At 47.3% G+C, this 16812-nt stretch overlaps 33 non-coding genes across 33 annotated transcripts; all 33 read left to right on the top strand.

Annotated features, from left to right (window-relative positions):
* Positions 1-272: 272 nt before the first annotated feature.
* Positions 273-345, top strand: Trnar-ucg (transfer RNA arginine (anticodon UCG)). The gene has a single exon. It is a non-coding gene; the product is annotated as a tRNA-Arg (tRNA).
* A 439-nt stretch (positions 346-784) lies between these two features.
* Trnak-cuu (transfer RNA lysine (anticodon CUU)) lies at positions 785-857 on the top strand. Its single transcript has one exon. It is a non-coding gene; the product is annotated as a tRNA-Lys (tRNA).
* Positions 858-1175: 318 nt separating this feature from the next.
* Positions 1176-1247, top strand: Trnat-agu (transfer RNA threonine (anticodon AGU)). Its single transcript has one exon. It is a non-coding gene; the product is annotated as a tRNA-Thr (tRNA).
* A 551-nt stretch (positions 1248-1798) lies between these two features.
* Positions 1799-1871, top strand: Trnar-ucg (transfer RNA arginine (anticodon UCG)). The gene has a single exon. It is a non-coding gene; the product is annotated as a tRNA-Arg (tRNA).
* A 439-nt stretch (positions 1872-2310) lies between these two features.
* Trnak-cuu (transfer RNA lysine (anticodon CUU)) lies at positions 2311-2383 on the top strand. The gene has a single exon. It is a non-coding gene; the product is annotated as a tRNA-Lys (tRNA).
* A 318-nt stretch (positions 2384-2701) lies between these two features.
* Positions 2702-2773, top strand: Trnat-agu (transfer RNA threonine (anticodon AGU)). The gene has a single exon. It is a non-coding gene; the product is annotated as a tRNA-Thr (tRNA).
* A 551-nt stretch (positions 2774-3324) lies between these two features.
* On the top strand, positions 3325-3397 carry Trnar-ucg (transfer RNA arginine (anticodon UCG)). Its single transcript has one exon. It is a non-coding gene; the product is annotated as a tRNA-Arg (tRNA).
* Positions 3398-3836: 439 nt separating this feature from the next.
* Trnak-cuu (transfer RNA lysine (anticodon CUU)) lies at positions 3837-3909 on the top strand. The gene has a single exon. It is a non-coding gene; the product is annotated as a tRNA-Lys (tRNA).
* A 318-nt stretch (positions 3910-4227) lies between these two features.
* Trnat-agu (transfer RNA threonine (anticodon AGU)) lies at positions 4228-4299 on the top strand. The gene has a single exon. It is a non-coding gene; the product is annotated as a tRNA-Thr (tRNA).
* Positions 4300-4918: 619 nt separating this feature from the next.
* Trnar-ucg (transfer RNA arginine (anticodon UCG)) lies at positions 4919-4991 on the top strand. The gene has a single exon. It is a non-coding gene; the product is annotated as a tRNA-Arg (tRNA).
* A 439-nt stretch (positions 4992-5430) lies between these two features.
* Trnak-cuu (transfer RNA lysine (anticodon CUU)) lies at positions 5431-5503 on the top strand. Its single transcript has one exon. It is a non-coding gene; the product is annotated as a tRNA-Lys (tRNA).
* Positions 5504-5821: 318 nt separating this feature from the next.
* Trnat-agu (transfer RNA threonine (anticodon AGU)) lies at positions 5822-5893 on the top strand. Its single transcript has one exon. It is a non-coding gene; the product is annotated as a tRNA-Thr (tRNA).
* A 551-nt stretch (positions 5894-6444) lies between these two features.
* On the top strand, positions 6445-6517 carry Trnar-ucg (transfer RNA arginine (anticodon UCG)). The gene has a single exon. It is a non-coding gene; the product is annotated as a tRNA-Arg (tRNA).
* A 439-nt stretch (positions 6518-6956) lies between these two features.
* Trnak-cuu (transfer RNA lysine (anticodon CUU)) lies at positions 6957-7029 on the top strand. Its single transcript has one exon. It is a non-coding gene; the product is annotated as a tRNA-Lys (tRNA).
* Positions 7030-7347: 318 nt separating this feature from the next.
* Trnat-agu (transfer RNA threonine (anticodon AGU)) lies at positions 7348-7419 on the top strand. Its single transcript has one exon. It is a non-coding gene; the product is annotated as a tRNA-Thr (tRNA).
* A 551-nt stretch (positions 7420-7970) lies between these two features.
* Trnar-ucg (transfer RNA arginine (anticodon UCG)) lies at positions 7971-8043 on the top strand. The gene has a single exon. It is a non-coding gene; the product is annotated as a tRNA-Arg (tRNA).
* A 439-nt stretch (positions 8044-8482) lies between these two features.
* On the top strand, positions 8483-8555 carry Trnak-cuu (transfer RNA lysine (anticodon CUU)). The gene has a single exon. It is a non-coding gene; the product is annotated as a tRNA-Lys (tRNA).
* Positions 8556-8873: 318 nt separating this feature from the next.
* Positions 8874-8945, top strand: Trnat-agu (transfer RNA threonine (anticodon AGU)). Its single transcript has one exon. It is a non-coding gene; the product is annotated as a tRNA-Thr (tRNA).
* Positions 8946-9564: 619 nt separating this feature from the next.
* Positions 9565-9637, top strand: Trnar-ucg (transfer RNA arginine (anticodon UCG)). The gene has a single exon. It is a non-coding gene; the product is annotated as a tRNA-Arg (tRNA).
* Positions 9638-10076: 439 nt separating this feature from the next.
* Positions 10077-10149, top strand: Trnak-cuu (transfer RNA lysine (anticodon CUU)). The gene has a single exon. It is a non-coding gene; the product is annotated as a tRNA-Lys (tRNA).
* Positions 10150-10467: 318 nt separating this feature from the next.
* Positions 10468-10539, top strand: Trnat-agu (transfer RNA threonine (anticodon AGU)). The gene has a single exon. It is a non-coding gene; the product is annotated as a tRNA-Thr (tRNA).
* Positions 10540-11090: 551 nt separating this feature from the next.
* Positions 11091-11163, top strand: Trnar-ucg (transfer RNA arginine (anticodon UCG)). The gene has a single exon. It is a non-coding gene; the product is annotated as a tRNA-Arg (tRNA).
* Positions 11164-11602: 439 nt separating this feature from the next.
* Positions 11603-11675, top strand: Trnak-cuu (transfer RNA lysine (anticodon CUU)). Its single transcript has one exon. It is a non-coding gene; the product is annotated as a tRNA-Lys (tRNA).
* Positions 11676-11993: 318 nt separating this feature from the next.
* Trnat-agu (transfer RNA threonine (anticodon AGU)) lies at positions 11994-12065 on the top strand. Its single transcript has one exon. It is a non-coding gene; the product is annotated as a tRNA-Thr (tRNA).
* A 619-nt stretch (positions 12066-12684) lies between these two features.
* Trnar-ucg (transfer RNA arginine (anticodon UCG)) lies at positions 12685-12757 on the top strand. The gene has a single exon. It is a non-coding gene; the product is annotated as a tRNA-Arg (tRNA).
* Positions 12758-13196: 439 nt separating this feature from the next.
* Positions 13197-13269, top strand: Trnak-cuu (transfer RNA lysine (anticodon CUU)). Its single transcript has one exon. It is a non-coding gene; the product is annotated as a tRNA-Lys (tRNA).
* A 318-nt stretch (positions 13270-13587) lies between these two features.
* Trnat-agu (transfer RNA threonine (anticodon AGU)) lies at positions 13588-13659 on the top strand. Its single transcript has one exon. It is a non-coding gene; the product is annotated as a tRNA-Thr (tRNA).
* A 554-nt stretch (positions 13660-14213) lies between these two features.
* Positions 14214-14286, top strand: Trnar-ucg (transfer RNA arginine (anticodon UCG)). Its single transcript has one exon. It is a non-coding gene; the product is annotated as a tRNA-Arg (tRNA).
* Positions 14287-14725: 439 nt separating this feature from the next.
* Trnak-cuu (transfer RNA lysine (anticodon CUU)) lies at positions 14726-14798 on the top strand. The gene has a single exon. It is a non-coding gene; the product is annotated as a tRNA-Lys (tRNA).
* Positions 14799-15116: 318 nt separating this feature from the next.
* Positions 15117-15188, top strand: Trnat-agu (transfer RNA threonine (anticodon AGU)). Its single transcript has one exon. It is a non-coding gene; the product is annotated as a tRNA-Thr (tRNA).
* Positions 15189-15666: 478 nt separating this feature from the next.
* Trnar-ucg (transfer RNA arginine (anticodon UCG)) lies at positions 15667-15739 on the top strand. The gene has a single exon. It is a non-coding gene; the product is annotated as a tRNA-Arg (tRNA).
* Positions 15740-16178: 439 nt separating this feature from the next.
* On the top strand, positions 16179-16251 carry Trnak-cuu (transfer RNA lysine (anticodon CUU)). The gene has a single exon. It is a non-coding gene; the product is annotated as a tRNA-Lys (tRNA).
* A 318-nt stretch (positions 16252-16569) lies between these two features.
* Positions 16570-16641, top strand: Trnat-agu (transfer RNA threonine (anticodon AGU)). Its single transcript has one exon. It is a non-coding gene; the product is annotated as a tRNA-Thr (tRNA).
* Positions 16642-16812: the final 171 nt, after the last annotated feature.

The following is a 16812-nucleotide window of genomic DNA, read 5'->3' as shown; positions in this document are numbered from 1 at the left end:
TAGCGACAACTCGCCATTGTATCACTTAAGGTGAGGTACCTTCCGCAAGCGACTGAGATGGCACTAAGCGATTGAAGCTGATTTGCCACCTCTTGTTTGATCAGCGTCATAAGGGCTTGAATGTAACTTGCGATGGGACACAGCAAGAAGTAGCGTCGCACTTTTAGTACTAAAATTTGAGATGGAGAACTGGGTCAAAGATGGGAAATTCATTCCGCCAAGTGTACAAATGGTGAAAATGAGGTGTGTGTGGGGAAGCAGATTGCGCCAGTGACCGTGTGGCCTAATGGATAAGGCGTCGGACTTCGGATCCGAAGATTGCAGGTTCGAATCCTGTCACGGTCCAGTTTTTCCTGTTCTGCAAAAGATGCATGCTGTTTTAGTGTGTTGTTTGAGTACTGCAAAACTAGTTGAAAGTAGCTGCTGTCCGCTTCCTGGCTGCAAAACCGGCGTCTACCTGAAGCACAAGCAACACAAGGGTGATCTGTAGCGAAATTTTCGGCACAGTGCCGTTCAGGAGAGTTTTTGTTGCAACTACTGCATCTGATTCAGGACCCAAGGGCTACGCCACAGGCGTCTGCGCACAGTCGAGCATGTGTGTTGAATAATGGTGCTGATAGCCACGTATCATTTCAAGCAGATTTGATGCCTTTCGGAGACAATTTTTCATTAAATAGGATTGTAGCTGATTTGTGGCAGCAGGAAATAAGCTGTAGTCAAAAGAATCTTTAATAGATGGTCGCAGGTCAAATCAGTATTGTATGGCTCGTAACCCTTGTGTACAGCCCGGCTAGCTCAGTCGGTAGAGCATGAGACTCTTAATCTCAGGGTCGTGGGTTCGAGCCCCACGCTGGGCGCCTCAAAATTTTGTGTCTACGCGGATCCAACATGCGCCCCTCTCGTGAGCCTTGCGTGATGAACGTAACGGGTTACGACGATGCCTAGCTTCGGATGAATATCAGAGGAACGGTATTTGAAGCTGAAAGTAACTCTGAAATGAAATAAATTTGTTTTGGAATTTAATTTGTACATCGATATGGTGTGAGATGTGTAGGAAAGCAGCAGCTGTGCTAACGAAATGCAAATAATGGTCGCTCATGCGGTGCGTTTCGAGCTGAAGGGCTCCGATTCACTAGTCTGTAAGAACAAAGTACCCGAAAAGCGCGCTAGGAGGCGCCTCCTTAGCTCAGTGGCAGAGCGCTGGTCTAGTAAACCAGAGGTCGTGAGTTCGATCCTCACAGGAGGCAAATGAATTTTGTAACAGCCCCTCCCACCGTGGCCCTTTCGAAAAAAGCGGTCAAGGATAAAAAAAATTATGAATGGGTGCGGTATTTAAGAAATGCTCTCGCAAATGAATAGTGTGAATGGTGCTATTAAAGTGGGCACCAGACACTGCTGCTTTTGGCAGTCTCCGGTGAATGCCGACGTGAAATACTTAGTTCTTGTGATCTATTTTCTACCCCTGATAAAGACCCTCGCGATTATCATCGTCGTCGTCGTCGTCGGCGGCGGCGGCGCTTTGGTAATAGCGACAACTCGCCATTGTATCACTTAAGGTGAGGTACCTTCCGCAAGCGACTGAGATGGCACTAAGCGATTGAAGCTGATTTGCCACCTCTTGTTTGATCAGCGTCATAAGGGCTTGAATGTAACTTGCGATGGGACACAGCAAGAAGTAGCGTCGCACTTTTAGTACTAAAATTTGAGATGGAGAACTGGGTCAAAGATGGGAAATTCATTCCGCCAAGTGTACAAATGGTGAAAATGAGGTGTGTGTGGGGAAGCATATTGCGCCAGTGACCGTGTGGCCTAATGGATAAGGCGTCGGACTTCGGATCCGAAGATTGCAGGTTCGAATCCCGTCACGGTCGAGTTTTTCCTGTTCTGCAAAAGATGCATGCTGTTTTAGTGTGTTGTTTGAGTACTGCAAAACTAGTTGAAAGTAGCTGCTGTCCGCTTCCTGGCTGCAAAACCGGCGTCTACCTGAAGCACAAGCAACACAAGGGTGATCTGTAGCGAAATTTTCGGCACAGTGCCGTTCAGGAGAGTTTTTGTTGCAACTACTGCATCTGATTCAGGACCCAAGGGCTACGCCACAGGCGTCTGCGCACAGTCGAGCATGTGTGTTGAATAATGGTGCTGATAGCCACGTATCATTTCAAGCAGATTTGATGCCTTTCGGAGACAATTTTTCATTAAATAGGATTGTAGCTGATTTGTGGCAGCAGGAAATAAGCTGTAGTCAAAAGAATCTTTAATAGATGGTCGCAGGTCAAATCAGTATTGTATGGCTCGTAACCCTTGTGTACAGCCCGGCTAGCTCAGTCGGTAGAGCATGAGACTCTTAATCTCAGGGTCGTGGGTTCGAGCCCCACGCTGGGCGCCTCAAAATTTTGTGTCTACGCGGATCCAACATGCGCCCCTCTCGTGAGCCTTGCGTGATGAACGTAACGGGTTACGACGATGCCTAGCTTCGGATGAATATCAGAGGAACGGTATTTGAAGCTGAAAGTAACTCTGAAATGAAATAAATTTGTTTTGGAATTTAATTTGTACATCGATATGGTGTGAGATGTGTAGGAAAGCAGCAGCTGTGCTAACGAAATGCAAATAATGGTCGCTCATGCGGTGCGTTTCGAGCTGAAGGGCTCCGATTCACTAGTCTGTAAGAACAAAGTACCCGAAAAGCGCGCTAGGAGGCGCCTCCTTAGCTCAGTGGCAGAGCGCTGGTCTAGTAAACCAGAGGTCGTGAGTTCGATCCTCACAGGAGGCAAATGAATTTTGTAACAGCCCCTCCCACCGTGGCCCTTTCGAAAAAAGCGGTCAAGGATAAAAAAAATTATGAATGGGTGCGGTATTTAAGAAATGCTCTCGCAAATGAATAGTGTGAATGGTGCTATTAAAGTGGGCACCAGACACTGCTGCTTTTGGCAGTCTCCGGTGAATGCCGACGTGAAATACTTAGTTCTTGTGATCTATTTTCTACCCCTGATAAAGACCCTCGCGATTATCATCGTCGTCGTCGTCGTCGGCGGCGGCGGCGCTTTGGTAATAGCGACAACTCGCCATTGTATCACTTAAGGTGAGGTACCTTCCGCAAGCGACTGAGATGGCACTAAGCGATTGAAGCTGATTTGCCACCTCTTGTTTGATCAGCGTCATAAGGGCTTGAATGTAACTTGCGATGGGACACAGCAAGAAGTAGCGTCGCACTTTTAGTACTAAAATTTGAGATGGAGAACTGGGTCAAAGATGGGAAATTCATTCCGCCAAGTGTACAAATGGTGAAAATGAGGTGTGTGTGGGGAAGCAGAATGCGCCAGTGACCGTGTGGCCTAATGGATAAGGCGTCGGACTTCGGATCCGAAGATTGCAGGTTCGAATCCTGTCACGGTCGAGTTTTTCCTGTTCTGCAAAAGATGCATGCTGTTTTAGTGTGTTGTTTGAGTACTGCAAAACTAGTTGAAAGTAGCTGCTGTCCGCTTCCTGGCTGCAAAACCGGCGTCTACCTGAAGCACAAGCAACACAAGGGTGATCTGTAGCGAAATTTTCGGCACAGTGCCGTTCAGGAGAGTTTTTGTTGCAACTACTGCATCTGATTCAGGACCCAAGAGCTACGCCACAGGCGTCTGCGCACAGTCGAGCATGTGTGTTGAATAATGGTGCTGATAGCCACGTATCATTTCAAGCAGATTTGATGCCTTTCGGAGACAATTTTTCATTAAATAGGATTGTAGCTGATTTGTGGCAGCAGGAAATAAGCTGTAGTCAAAAGAATCTTCAATAGATGGTCGCAGGTCAAATCAGTATTGTATGGCTCGTAACCCTTGTGTACAGCCCGGCTAGCTCAGTCGGTAGAGCATGAGACTCTTAATCTCAGGGTCGTGGGTTCGAGCCCCACGCTGGGCGCCTCAAAATTTTGTGTCTACGCGGATCCAACATGCGCCCCTCTCGTGAGCCTTGCGTGATGAACGTAACGGGTTACGACGATGCCTAGCTTCGGATGAATGTCAGAGGAACGGTATTTGAAGCTGAAAGTAGCTCTGAAATGAAATAAATTTGTTTTGGAATTTAATTTGTACATCGATATGGTGTGAGATGTGTAGGAAAGCAGCAGCTGTGCTAACGAAATGCAAATAATGGTCGCTCATGCGGTGCGTTTCGAGCTGAAGGGCTCCGATTCACTAGTCTGTAAGAACAAAGTACCCGAAAAGCGCGCTAGGAGGCGCCTCCTTAGCTCAGTGGCAGAGCGCTGGTCTAGTAAACCAGAGGTCGTGAGTTCGATCCTCACAGGAGGCAAATGAATTTTGTAACAGCCCCTCCCACCGTGGCCCTTTCGAAAAAAGCGGTCAAGGATAAAAAAAAAATTATGAATGGGTGCGGTATTTAAGAAATGCTCTCGCAAATGAATAGTGTGAATGGTGCTATTAAAGTGGGCACCAGACACTGCTGCTTTCCCCCTTCGGGGGGAATTGAAATTCAATAAAGGAAAAAAAAAAAAAAAAACTGCTGCTTTTGGCAGTCTCCGGTGAATGCCGACGTGAAATACTTAGTTCTTGTGATGTATTTTCTACCCCTGATAAAGACCCTCGCGATTATCATCGTCGTCGTCGTCGTCGGCGGCGGCGGCGGCGGCGCTTTGGTAATAGCGACAACTCGCCATTGTATCACTTAAGGTGAGGTACCTTCCGCAAGCGACTGAGATGGCACTAAGCGATTGAAGCTGATTTGCCACCTCTTGTTTGATCAGCGTCATAAGGGCTTGAATGTAACTTGCGATGGGACACAGCAAGAAGTAGCGTCGCACTTTTAGTACTAAAATTTGAGATGGAGAACTGGGTCAAAGATGGGAAATTCATTCCGCCAAGTGTACAAATGGTGAAAATGAGGTGTGTGTGGGGAAGCATATTGCGCCAGTGACCGTGTGGCCTAATGGATAAGGCGTCGGACTTCGGATCCGAAGATTGCAGGTTCGAATCCCGTCACGGTCGAGTTTTTCCTGTTCTGCAAAAGATGCATGCTGTTTTAGTGTGTTGTTTGAGTACTGCAAAACTAGTTGAAAGTAGCTGCTGTCCGCTTCCTGGCTGCAAAACCGGCGTCTACCTGAAGCACAAGCAACACAAGGGTGATCTGTAGCGAAATTTTCGGCACAGTGCCGTTCAGGAGAGTTTTTGTTGCAACTACTGCATCTGATTCAGGACCCAAGGGCTACGCCACAGGCGTCTGCGCACAGTCGAGCATGTGTGTTGAATAATGGTGCTGATAGCCACGTATCATTTCAAGCAGATTTGATGCCTTTCGGAGACAATTTTTCATTAAATAGGATTGTAGCTGATTTGTGGCAGCAGGAAATAAGCTGTAGTCAAAAGAATCTTTAATAGATGGTCGCAGGTCAAATCAGTATTGTATGGCTCGTAACCCTTGTGTACAGCCCGGCTAGCTCAGTCGGTAGAGCATGAGACTCTTAATCTCAGGGTCGTGGGTTCGAGCCCCACGCTGGGCGCCTCAAAATTTTGTGTCTACGCGGATCCAACATGCGCCCCTCTCGTGAGCCTTGCGTGATGAACGTAACGGGTTACGACGATGCCTAGCTTCGGATGAATATCAGAGGAACGGTATTTGAAGCTGAAAGTAACTCTGAAATGAAATAAATTTGTTTTGGAATTTAATTTGTACATCGATATGGTGTGAGATGTGTAGGAAAGCAGCAGCTGTGCTAACGAAATGCAAATAATGGTCGCTCATGCGGTGCGTTTCGAGCTGAAGGGCTCCGATTCACTAGTCTGTAAGAACAAAGTACCCGAAAAGCGCGCTAGGAGGCGCCTCCTTAGCTCAGTGGCAGAGCGCTGGTCTAGTAAACCAGAGGTCGTGAGTTCGATCCTCACAGGAGGCAAATGAATTTTGTAACAGCCCCTCCCACCGTGGCCCTTTCGAAAAAAGCGGTCAAGGATAAAAAAAATTATGAATGGGTGCGGTATTTAAGAAATGCTCTCGCAAATGAATAGTGTGAATGGTGCTATTAAAGTGGGCACCAGACACTGCTGCTTTTGGCAGTCTCCGGTGAATGCCGACGTGAAATACTTAGTTCTTGTGATCTATTTTCTACCCCTGATAAAGACCCTCGCGATTATCATCGTCGTCGTCGTCGTCGGCGGCGGCGGCGCTTTGGTAATAGCGACAACTCGCCATTGTATCACTTAAGGTGAGGTACCTTCCGCAAGCGACTGAGATGGCACTAAGCGATTGAAGCTGATTTGCCACCTCTTGTTTGATCAGCGTCATAAGGGCTTGAATGTAACTTGCGATGGGACACAGCAAGAAGTAGCGTCGCACTTTTAGTACTAAAATTTGAGATGGAGAACTGGGTCAAAGATGGGAAATTCATTCCGCCAAGTGTACAAATGGTGAAAATGAGGTGTGTGTGGGGAAGCATATTGCGCCAGTGACCGTGTGGCCTAATGGATAAGGCGTCGGACTTCGGATCCGAAGATTGCAGGTTCGAATCCCGTCACGGTCGAGTTTTTCCTGTTCTGCAAAAGATGCATGCTGTTTTAGTGTGTTGTTTGAGTACTGCAAAACTAGTTGAAAGTAGCTGCTGTCCGCTTCCTGGCTGCAAAACCGGCGTCTACCTGAAGCACAAGCAACACAAGGGTGATCTGTAGCGAAATTTTCGGCACAGTGCCGTTCAGGAGAGTTTTTGTTGCAACTACTGCATCTGATTCAGGACCCAAGGGCTACGCCACAGGCGTCTGCGCACAGTCGAGCATGTGTGTTGAATAATGGTGCTGATAGCCACGTATCATTTCAAGCAGATTTGATGCCTTTCGGAGACAATTTTTCATTAAATAGGATTGTAGCTGATTTGTGGCAGCAGGAAATAAGCTGTAGTCAAAAGAATCTTTAATAGATGGTCGCAGGTCAAATCAGTATTGTATGGCTCGTAACCCTTGTGTACAGCCCGGCTAGCTCAGTCGGTAGAGCATGAGACTCTTAATCTCAGGGTCGTGGGTTCGAGCCCCACGCTGGGCGCCTCAAAATTTTGTGTCTACGCGGATCCAACATGCGCCCCTCTCGTGAGCCTTGCGTGATGAACGTAACGGGTTACGACGATGCCTAGCTTCGGATGAATATCAGAGGAACGGTATTTGAAGCTGAAAGTAACTCTGAAATGAAATAAATTTGTTTTGGAATTTAATTTGTACATCGATATGGTGTGAGATGTGTAGGAAAGCAGCAGCTGTGCTAACGAAATGCAAATAATGGTCGCTCATGCGGTGCGTTTCGAGCTGAAGGGCTCCGATTCACTAGTCTGTAAGAACAAAGTACCCGAAAAGCGCGCTAGGAGGCGCCTCCTTAGCTCAGTGGCAGAGCGCTGGTCTAGTAAACCAGAGGTCGTGAGTTCGATCCTCACAGGAGGCAAATGAATTTTGTAACAGCCCCTCCCACCGTGGCCCTTTCGAAAAAAGCGGTCAAGGATAAAAAAAATTATGAATGGGTGCGGTATTTAAGAAATGCTCTCGCAAATGAATAGTGTGAATGGTGCTATTAAAGTGGGCACCAGACACTGCTGCTTTTGGCAGTCTCCGGTGAATGCCGACGTGAAATACTTAGTTCTTGTGATCTATTTTCTACCCCTGATAAAGACCCTCGCGATTATCATCGTCGTCGTCGTCGTCGGCGGCGGCGGCGCTTTGGTAATAGCGACAACTCGCCATTGTATCACTTAAGGTGAGGTACCTTCCGCAAGCGACTGAGATGGCACTAAGCGATTGAAGCTGATTTGCCACCTCTTGTTTGATCAGCGTCATAAGGGCTTGAATGTAACTTGCGATGGGACACAGCAAGAAGTAGCGTCGCACTTTTAGTACTAAAATTTGAGATGGAGAACTGGGTCAAAGATGGGAAATTCATTCCGCCAAGTGTACAAATGGTGAAAATGAGGTGTGTGTGGGGAAGCAGAATGCGCCAGTGACCGTGTGGCCTAATGGATAAGGCGTCGGACTTCGGATCCGAAGATTGCAGGTTCGAATCCTGTCACGGTCGAGTTTTTCCTGTTCTGCAAAAGATGCATGCTGTTTTAGTGTGTTGTTTGAGTACTGCAAAACTAGTTGAAAGTAGCTGCTGTCCGCTTCCTGGCTGCAAAACCGGCGTCTACCTGAAGCACAAGCAACACAAGGGTGATCTGTAGCGAAATTTTCGGCACAGTGCCGTTCAGGAGAGTTTTTGTTGCAACTACTGCATCTGATTCAGGACCCAAGAGCTACGCCACAGGCGTCTGCGCACAGTCGAGCATGTGTGTTGAATAATGGTGCTGATAGCCACGTATCATTTCAAGCAGATTTGATGCCTTTCGGAGACAATTTTTCATTAAATAGGATTGTAGCTGATTTGTGGCAGCAGGAAATAAGCTGTAGTCAAAAGAATCTTCAATAGATGGTCGCAGGTCAAATCAGTATTGTATGGCTCGTAACCCTTGTGTACAGCCCGGCTAGCTCAGTCGGTAGAGCATGAGACTCTTAATCTCAGGGTCGTGGGTTCGAGCCCCACGCTGGGCGCCTCAAAATTTTGTGTCTACGCGGATCCAACATGCGCCCCTCTCGTGAGCCTTGCGTGATGAACGTAACGGGTTACGACGATGCCTAGCTTCGGATGAATGTCAGAGGAACGGTATTTGAAGCTGAAAGTAGCTCTGAAATGAAATAAATTTGTTTTGGAATTTAATTTGTACATCGATATGGTGTGAGATGTGTAGGAAAGCAGCAGCTGTGCTAACGAAATGCAAATAATGGTCGCTCATGCGGTGCGTTTCGAGCTGAAGGGCTCCGATTCACTAGTCTGTAAGAACAAAGTACCCGAAAAGCGCGCTAGGAGGCGCCTCCTTAGCTCAGTGGCAGAGCGCTGGTCTAGTAAACCAGAGGTCGTGAGTTCGATCCTCACAGGAGGCAAATGAATTTTGTAACAGCCCCTCCCACCGTGGCCCTTTCGAAAAAAGCGGTCAAGGATAAAAAAAAAATTATGAATGGGTGCGGTATTTAAGAAATGCTCTCGCAAATGAATAGTGTGAATGGTGCTATTAAAGTGGGCACCAGACACTGCTGCTTTCCCCCTTCGGGGGGAATTGAAATTCAATAAAGGAAAAAAAAAAAAAAAAACTGCTGCTTTTGGCAGTCTCCGGTGAATGCCGACGTGAAATACTTAGTTCTTGTGATGTATTTTCTACCCCTGATAAAGACCCTCGCGATTATCATCGTCGTCGTCGTCGTCGGCGGCGGCGGCGGCGGCGCTTTGGTAATAGCGACAACTCGCCATTGTATCACTTAAGGTGAGGTACCTTCCGCAAGCGACTGAGATGGCACTAAGCGATTGAAGCTGATTTGCCACCTCTTGTTTGATCAGCGTCATAAGGGCTTGAATGTAACTTGCGATGGGACACAGCAAGAAGTAGCGTCGCACTTTTAGTACTAAAATTTGAGATGGAGAACTGGGTCAAAGATGGGAAATTCATTCCGCCAAGTGTACAAATGGTGAAAATGAGGTGTGTGTGGGGAAGCATATTGCGCCAGTGACCGTGTGGCCTAATGGATAAGGCGTCGGACTTCGGATCCGAAGATTGCAGGTTCGAATCCTGTCACGGTCGAGTTTTTCCTGTTCTGCAAAAGATGCATGCTGTTTTAGTGTGTTGTTTGAGTACTGCAAAACTAGTTGAAAGTAGCTGCTGTCCGCTTCCTGGCTGCAAAACCGGCATCTACCTGAAGCACAAGCAACACAAGGGTGATCTGTAGCGAAATTTTCGGCACAGTGCCGTTCAGGAGAGTTTTTGTTGCAACTACTGCATCTGATTCAGGACCCAAGGGCTACGCCACAGGCGTCTGCGCACAGTCGAGCATGTGTGTTGAATAATGGTGCTGATAGCCACGTATCATTTCAAGCAGATTTGATGCCTTTCGGAGACAATTTTTCATTAAATAGGATTGTAGCTGATTTGTGGCAGCAGGAAATAAGCTGTAGTCAAAAGAATCTTTAATAGATGGTCGCAGGTCAAATCAGTATTGTATGGCTCGTAACCCTTGTGTACAGCCCGGCTAGCTCAGTCGGTAGAGCATGAGACTCTTAATCTCAGGGTCGTGGGTTCGAGCCCCACGCTGGGCGCCTCAAAATTTTGTGTCTACGCGGATCCAACATGCGCCCCTCTCGTGAGCCTTGCGTGATGAACGTAACGGGTTACGACGATGCCTAGCTTCGGATGAATATCAGAGGAACGGTATTTGAAGCTGAAAGTAACTCTGAAATGAAATAAATTTGTTTTGGAATTTAATTTGTACATCGATATGGTGTGAGATGTGTAGGAAAGCAGCAGCTGTGCTAACGAAATGCAAATAATGGTCGCTCATGCGGTGCGTTTCGAGCTGAAGGGCTCCGATTCACTAGTCTGTAAGAACAAAGTACCCGAAAAGCACGCTAGGGGGCGCCTCCTTAGCTCAGTGGCAGAGCGCTGGTCTAGTAAACCAGAGGTCGTGAGTTCGATCCTCACAGGAGGCAAATGAATTTTGTAACAGCCCCTCCCACCGTGGCCCTTTCGAAAAAAGCGGTCAAGGATAAAAAAAATTATGAATGGGTGCGGTATTTAAGAAATGCTCTCGCAAATGAATAGTGTGAATGGTGCTATTAAAGTGGGCACCAGACACTGCTGCTTTTGGCAGTCTCCGGTGAATGCCGACGTGAAATACTTAGTTCTTGTGATCTATTTTCTACCCCTGATAAAGACCCTCGCGATTATCATCGTCGTCGTCGTCGTCGGCGGCGGCGGCGCTTTGGTAATAGCGACAACTCGCCATTGTATCACTTAAGGTGAGGTACCTTCCGCAAGCGACTGAGATGGCACTAAGCGATTGAAGCTGATTTGCCACCTCTTGTTTGATCAGCGTCATAAGGGCTTGAATGTAACTTGCGATGGGACACAGCAAGAAGTAGCGTCGCACTTTTAGTACTAAAATTTGAGATGGAGAACTGGGTCAAAGATGGGAAATTCATTCCGCCAAGTGTACAAATGGTGAAAATGAGGTGTGTGTGGGGAAGCAGAATGCGCCAGTGACCGTGTGGCCTAATGGATAAGGCGTCGGACTTCGGATCCGAAGATTGCAGGTTCGAATCCTGTCACGGTCCAGTTTTTCCTGTTCTGCAAAAGATGCATGCTGTTTTAGTGTGTTGTTTGAGTACTGCAAAACTAGTTGAAAGTAGCTGCTGTCCGCTTCCTGGCTGCAAAACCGGCGTCTACCTGAAGCACAAGCAACACAAGGGTGATCTGTAGCGAAATTTTCGGCACAGTGCCGTTCAGGAGAGTTTTTGTTGCAACTACTGCATCTGATTCAGGACCCAAGAGCTACGCCACAGGCGTCTGCGCACAGTCGAGCATGTGTGTTGAATAATGGTGCTGATAGCCACGTATCATTTCAAGCAGATTTGATGCCTTTCGGAGACAATTTTTCATTAAATAGGATTGTAGCTGATTTGTGGCAGCAGGAAATAAGCTGTAGTCAAAAGAATCTTCAATAGATGGTCGCAGGTCAAATCAGTATTGTATGGCTCGTAACCCTTGTGTACAGCCCGGCTAGCTCAGTCGGTAGAGCATGAGACTCTTAATCTCAGGGTCGTGGGTTCGAGCCCCACGCTGGGCGCCTCAAAATTTTGTGTCTACGCGGATCCAACATGCGCCCCTCTCGTGAGCCTTGCGTGATGAACGTAACGGGTTACGACGATGCCTAGCTTCGGATGAATGTCAGAGGAACGGTATTTGAAGCTGAAAGTAGCTCTGAAATGAAATAAATTTGTTTTGGAATTTAATTTGTACATCGATATGGTGTGAGATGTGTAGGAAAGCAGCAGCTGTGCTAACGAAATGCAAATAATGGTCGCTCATGCGGTGCGTTTCGAGCTGAAGGGCTCCGATTCACTAGTCTGTAAGAACAAAGTACCCGAAAAGCGCGCTAGGAGGCGCCTCCTTAGCTCAGTGGCAGAGCGCTGGTCTAGTAAACCAGAGGTCGTGAGTTCGATCCTCACAGGAGGCAAATGAATTTTGTAACAGCCCCTCCCACCGTGGCCCTTTCGAAAAAAGCGGTCAAGGATAAAAAAAAAATTATGAATGGGTGCGGTATTTAAGAAATGCTCTCGCAAATGAATAGTGTGAATGGTGCTATTAAAGTGGGCACCAGACACTGCTGCTTTCCCCCTTCGGGGGGAATTGAAATTCAATAAAGGAAAAAAAAAAAAAAAAACTGCTGCTTTTGGCAGTCTCCGGTGAATGCCGACGTGAAATACTTAGTTCTTGTGATGTATTTTCTACCCCTGATAAAGACCCTCGCGATTATCATCGTCGTCGTCGTCGTCGGCGGCGGCGGCGGCGGCGCTTTGGTAATAGCGACAACTCGCCATTGTATCACTTAAGGTGAGGTACCTTCCGCAAGCGACTGAGATGGCACTAAGCGATTGAAGCTGATTTGCCACCTCTTGTTTGATCAGCGTCATAAGGGCTTGAATGTAACTTGCGATGGGACACAGCAAGAAGTAGCGTCGCACTTTTAGTACTAAAATTTGAGATGGAGAACTGGGTCAAAGATGGGAAATTCATTCCGCCAAGTGTACAAATGGTGAAAATGAGGTGTGTGTGGGGAAGCATATTGCGCCAGTGACCGTGTGGCCTAATGGATAAGGCGTCGGACTTCGGATCCGAAGATTGCAGGTTCGAATCCTGTCACGGTCGAGTTTTTCCTGTTCTGCAAAAGATGCATGCTGTTTTAGTGTGTTGTTTGAGTACTGCAAAACTAGTTGAAAGTAGCTGCTGTCCGCTTCCTGGCTGCAAAACCGGCGTCTACCTGAAGCACAAGCAACACAAGGGTGATCTGTAGCGAAATTTTCGGCACAGTGCCGTTCAGGAGAGTTTTTGTTGCAACTACTGCATCTGATTCAGGACCCAAGGGCTACGCCACAGGCGTCTGCGCACAGTCGAGCATGTGTGTTGAATAATGGTGCTGATAGCCACGTATCATTTCAAGCAGATTTGATGCCTTTCGGAGACAATTTTTCATTAAATAGGATTGTAGCTGATTTGTGGCAGCAGGAAATAAGCTGTAGTCAAAAGAATCTTTAATAGATGGTCGCAGGTCAAATCAGTATTGTATGGCTCGTAACCCTTGTGTACAGCCCGGCTAGCTCAGTCGGTAGAGCATGAGACTCTTAATCTCAGCGTCGTGGGTTCGAGCCCCACGCTGGGCGCCTCAAAATTTTGTGTCTACGCGGATCCAACATGCGCCCCTCTCGTGAGCCTTGCGTGATGAACGTAACGGGTTACAACGATGCCTAGCTTCGGATGAATATCAAAGGAACGGTATTTGAAGCTGAAAGTAACTCTGAAATGAAATAAATTTGTTTTGGAATTTAATTTGTACATCGATATGGTGTGAGATGTGTAGGAAAGCAGCAGCTGTGCTAACGAAATGCAAATAATGGTCGCTCATGCGGTGCGTTTCGAGCTGAAGGGCTCCGATTCACTAGTCTGTAAGAACAAAGTACCCGAAAAGCGCGCTAGGAGGCGCCTCCTTAGCTCAGTGGCAGAGCGCTGGTCTAGTAAACCAGAGGTCGTGAGTTCGATCCTCACAGGAGGCAAATGAATTTTGTAACAGCCCCTCCCACCGTGGCCCTTTCGAAAAAAGCGGTCAAGGATAAAAAAAATTATGAATGGGTGCGGTATTTAAGAAATGCTCTCGCAAATGAATAGTGTGAATGGTGCTATTAAAGTGGGCACCAGACACTGCTGCTTTTGGCAGTCTCCGGTGAATGCCGACGTGAAATACTTAGTTCTTGTGATGTATTTTCTACCCCTGATAAAGACCCTCGCGATTATCATCGTCGTCGTCGTCGTCGGCGGCGGCGGCGGCGCTTTGGTAATAGCGACAACTCGCCATTGTATCACTTAAGGTGAGGTACCTTCCGCAAGCGACTGAGATGGCACTAAGCGATTGAAGCTGATTTGCCACCTCTTGTTTGATCAGCGTCATAAGGGCTTGAATGTAACTTGCGATGGGACACAGCAAGAAGTAGCGTCGCACTTTTAGTACTAAAACTTGAGATGGAGAACTGGGTCGAAGATGGGAAATTCATTCCGCCAAGTGTACAAATGGTGAAAATGAGGTGTGTGTGGGGAATCATATTGCGCCAGTGACCGTGTGGCCTAATGGATAAGGCGTCGGACTTCGGATCCGAAGATTGCAGGTTCGAATCCTGTCACGGTCGAGTTTTTCCTGTTCTGCAAAAGATGCATGCTGTTTTAGTGTGTTGTTTGAGTACTGCAAAACTAGTTGAAAGTAGCTGCTGTCCGCTTCCTGGCTGCAAAACCGGCGTCTACCTGAAGCACAAGCAACACAAGGGTGATCTGTAGCGAAATTTTCGGCACAGTGCCGTTCAGGAGAGTTTTTGTTGCAACTACTGCATCTGATTCAGGACCCAAGGGCTACGCCACAGGCGTCTGCGCACAGTCGAGCATGTGTGTTGAATAATGGTGCTGATAGCCACGTATCATTTCAAGCAGATTTGATGCCTTTCGGAGACAATTTTTCATTAAATAGGATTGTAGCTGATTTGTGGCAGCAGGAAATAAGCTGTAGTCAAAAGAATCTTTAATAGATGGTCGCAGGTCAAATCAGTATTGTATGGCTCGTAACCCTTGTGTACAGCCCGGCTAGCTCAGTCGGTAGAGCATGAGACTCTTAATCTCAGGGTCGTGGGTTCGAGCCCCACGCTGGGCGCCTCAAAATTTTGTGTCTACGCGGATCCAACATGCGCCCCTCTCGTGAGCCTTGCGTGATGAACGTAACGGGTTACGACGATGCCTAGCTTCGGATGAATATCAGAGGAACGGTATTTGAAGCTGAAAGTAACTCTGAAATGAAATAAATTTGTTTTGGAATTTAATTTGTACATCGATATGGTGTGAGATGTGTAGGAAAGCAGCAGCTGTGCTAACGAAATGCAAATAATGGTCGCTCATGCGGTGCGTTTCGAGCTGAAGGGCTCCGATTGACTAGTCTGTAAGAACAAAGTACCCGAAAAGCGCGCTAGGAGGCGCCTCCTTAGCTCAGTGGCAGAGCGCTGGTCTAGTAAACCAGAGGTCGTGAGTTCGATCCTCACAGGAGGCAAATTATGAATGGGTGCGGTATTTAAGAAATGCTCTCGCAAATGAATAGTGTGAATGGTGCTATTAAAGTGGGCACCAGACACTGCTGCTTTTGGCAGTCTCCGGTGAATGCCGACGTGAAATACTTAGTTCTTGTGATGTATTTTCTACCCCTGATAAAGACCCTCGCGATTATCATCGTCGTCGTCGGCGGCGGCGCTTTGGTAATAGCGACAACTCGCCATTGTATCACTTAAGGTGAGGTACCTTCCGCAAGCGACTGAGATGGCACTAAGCGATTGAAGCTGATTTGCCACCTCTTGTTTGATCAGCGTCATAAGGGCTTGAATGTAACTTGCGATGGGACACAGCAAGAAGTAGCGTCGCACTTTTAGTACTAAAATTTGAGATGGAGAACTGGGTCAAAGATGGGAAATTCATTCCGCCAAGTGTACAAATGGTGAAAATGAGGTGTGTGTGGGGAAGCATATTGCGCCAGTGACCGTGTGGCCTAATGGATAAGGCGTCGGACTTCGGATCCGAAGATTGCAGGTTCGAATCCTGTCACGGTCGAGTTTTTCCTGTTCTGCAAAAGATGCATGCTGTTTTAGTGTGTTGTTTGAGTACTGCAAAACTAGTTGAAAGTAGCTGCTGTCCGCTTCCTGGCTGCAAAACCGGCGTCTACCTGAAGCACAAGCAACACAAGGGTGATCTGTAGCGAAATTTTCGGCACAGTGCCGTTCAGGAGAGTTTTTGTTGCAACTACTGCATCTGATTCAGGACCCAAGGGCTACGCCACAGGCGTCTGCGCACAGTCGAGCATGTGTGTTGAATAATGGTGCTGATAGCCACGTATCATTTCAAGCAGATTTGATGCCTTTCGGAGACAATTTTTCATTAAATAGGATTGTAGCTGATTTGTGGCAGCAGGAAATAAGCTGTAGTCAAAAGAATCTTCAATAGATGGTCGCAGGTCAAATCAGTATTGTACGGCTCGTAACCCTTGTGTACAGCCCGGCTAGCTCAGTCGGTAGAGCATGAGACTCTTAATCTCAGCGTCGTGGGTTCGAGCCCCACGCTGGGCGCCTCAAAATTTTGTGTCTACGCGGATCCAACATGCGCCCCTCTCGTGAGCCTTGCGTGATGAACGTAACGGGTTACAACGATGCCTAGCTTCGGATGAATATCAGAGGAACGGTATTTGAAGCTGAAAGTAACTCTGAAATGAAATAAATTTGTTTTGGAATTTAATTTGTACATCGATATGGTGTGAGATGTGTAGGAAAGCAGCAGCTGTGCTAACGAAATGCAAATAATGGTCGCTCATGCGGTGCGTTTCGAGCTGAAGGGCTCCGATTCACTAGTCTGTAAGAACAAAGTACCCGAAATGCGCGCTAGGAGGCGCCTCCTTAGCTCAGTGGCAGAGCGCTGGTCTAGTAAACCAGAGGTCGTGAGTTCGATCCTCACAGGAGGCAAATGAATTTTGTAACAGCCCCTCCCACCGTGGCCCTTTCGAAAAAAGCGGTCAAGGATAAAAAAAATTATGAATGGGTGCGGTATTTAAGAAATGCTCTCGCAAATGAATAGTGTGAATGGTGCTATTAAAGTGGGCACCAGACACTGCTGCTTTTGGCAGTCTCCGGTGA

Source organism: Schistocerca cancellata, chromosome 8, assembly GCF_023864275.1.
Source record: "Schistocerca cancellata isolate TAMUIC-IGC-003103 chromosome 8, iqSchCanc2.1, whole genome shotgun sequence".
Taxonomy (NCBI): domain Eukaryota; kingdom Metazoa; phylum Arthropoda; class Insecta; order Orthoptera; family Acrididae; genus Schistocerca; species Schistocerca cancellata.
Note: the sequence above shows the minus strand (reverse complement) of the source record. Positions and strands in the feature narration are given on the sequence as shown.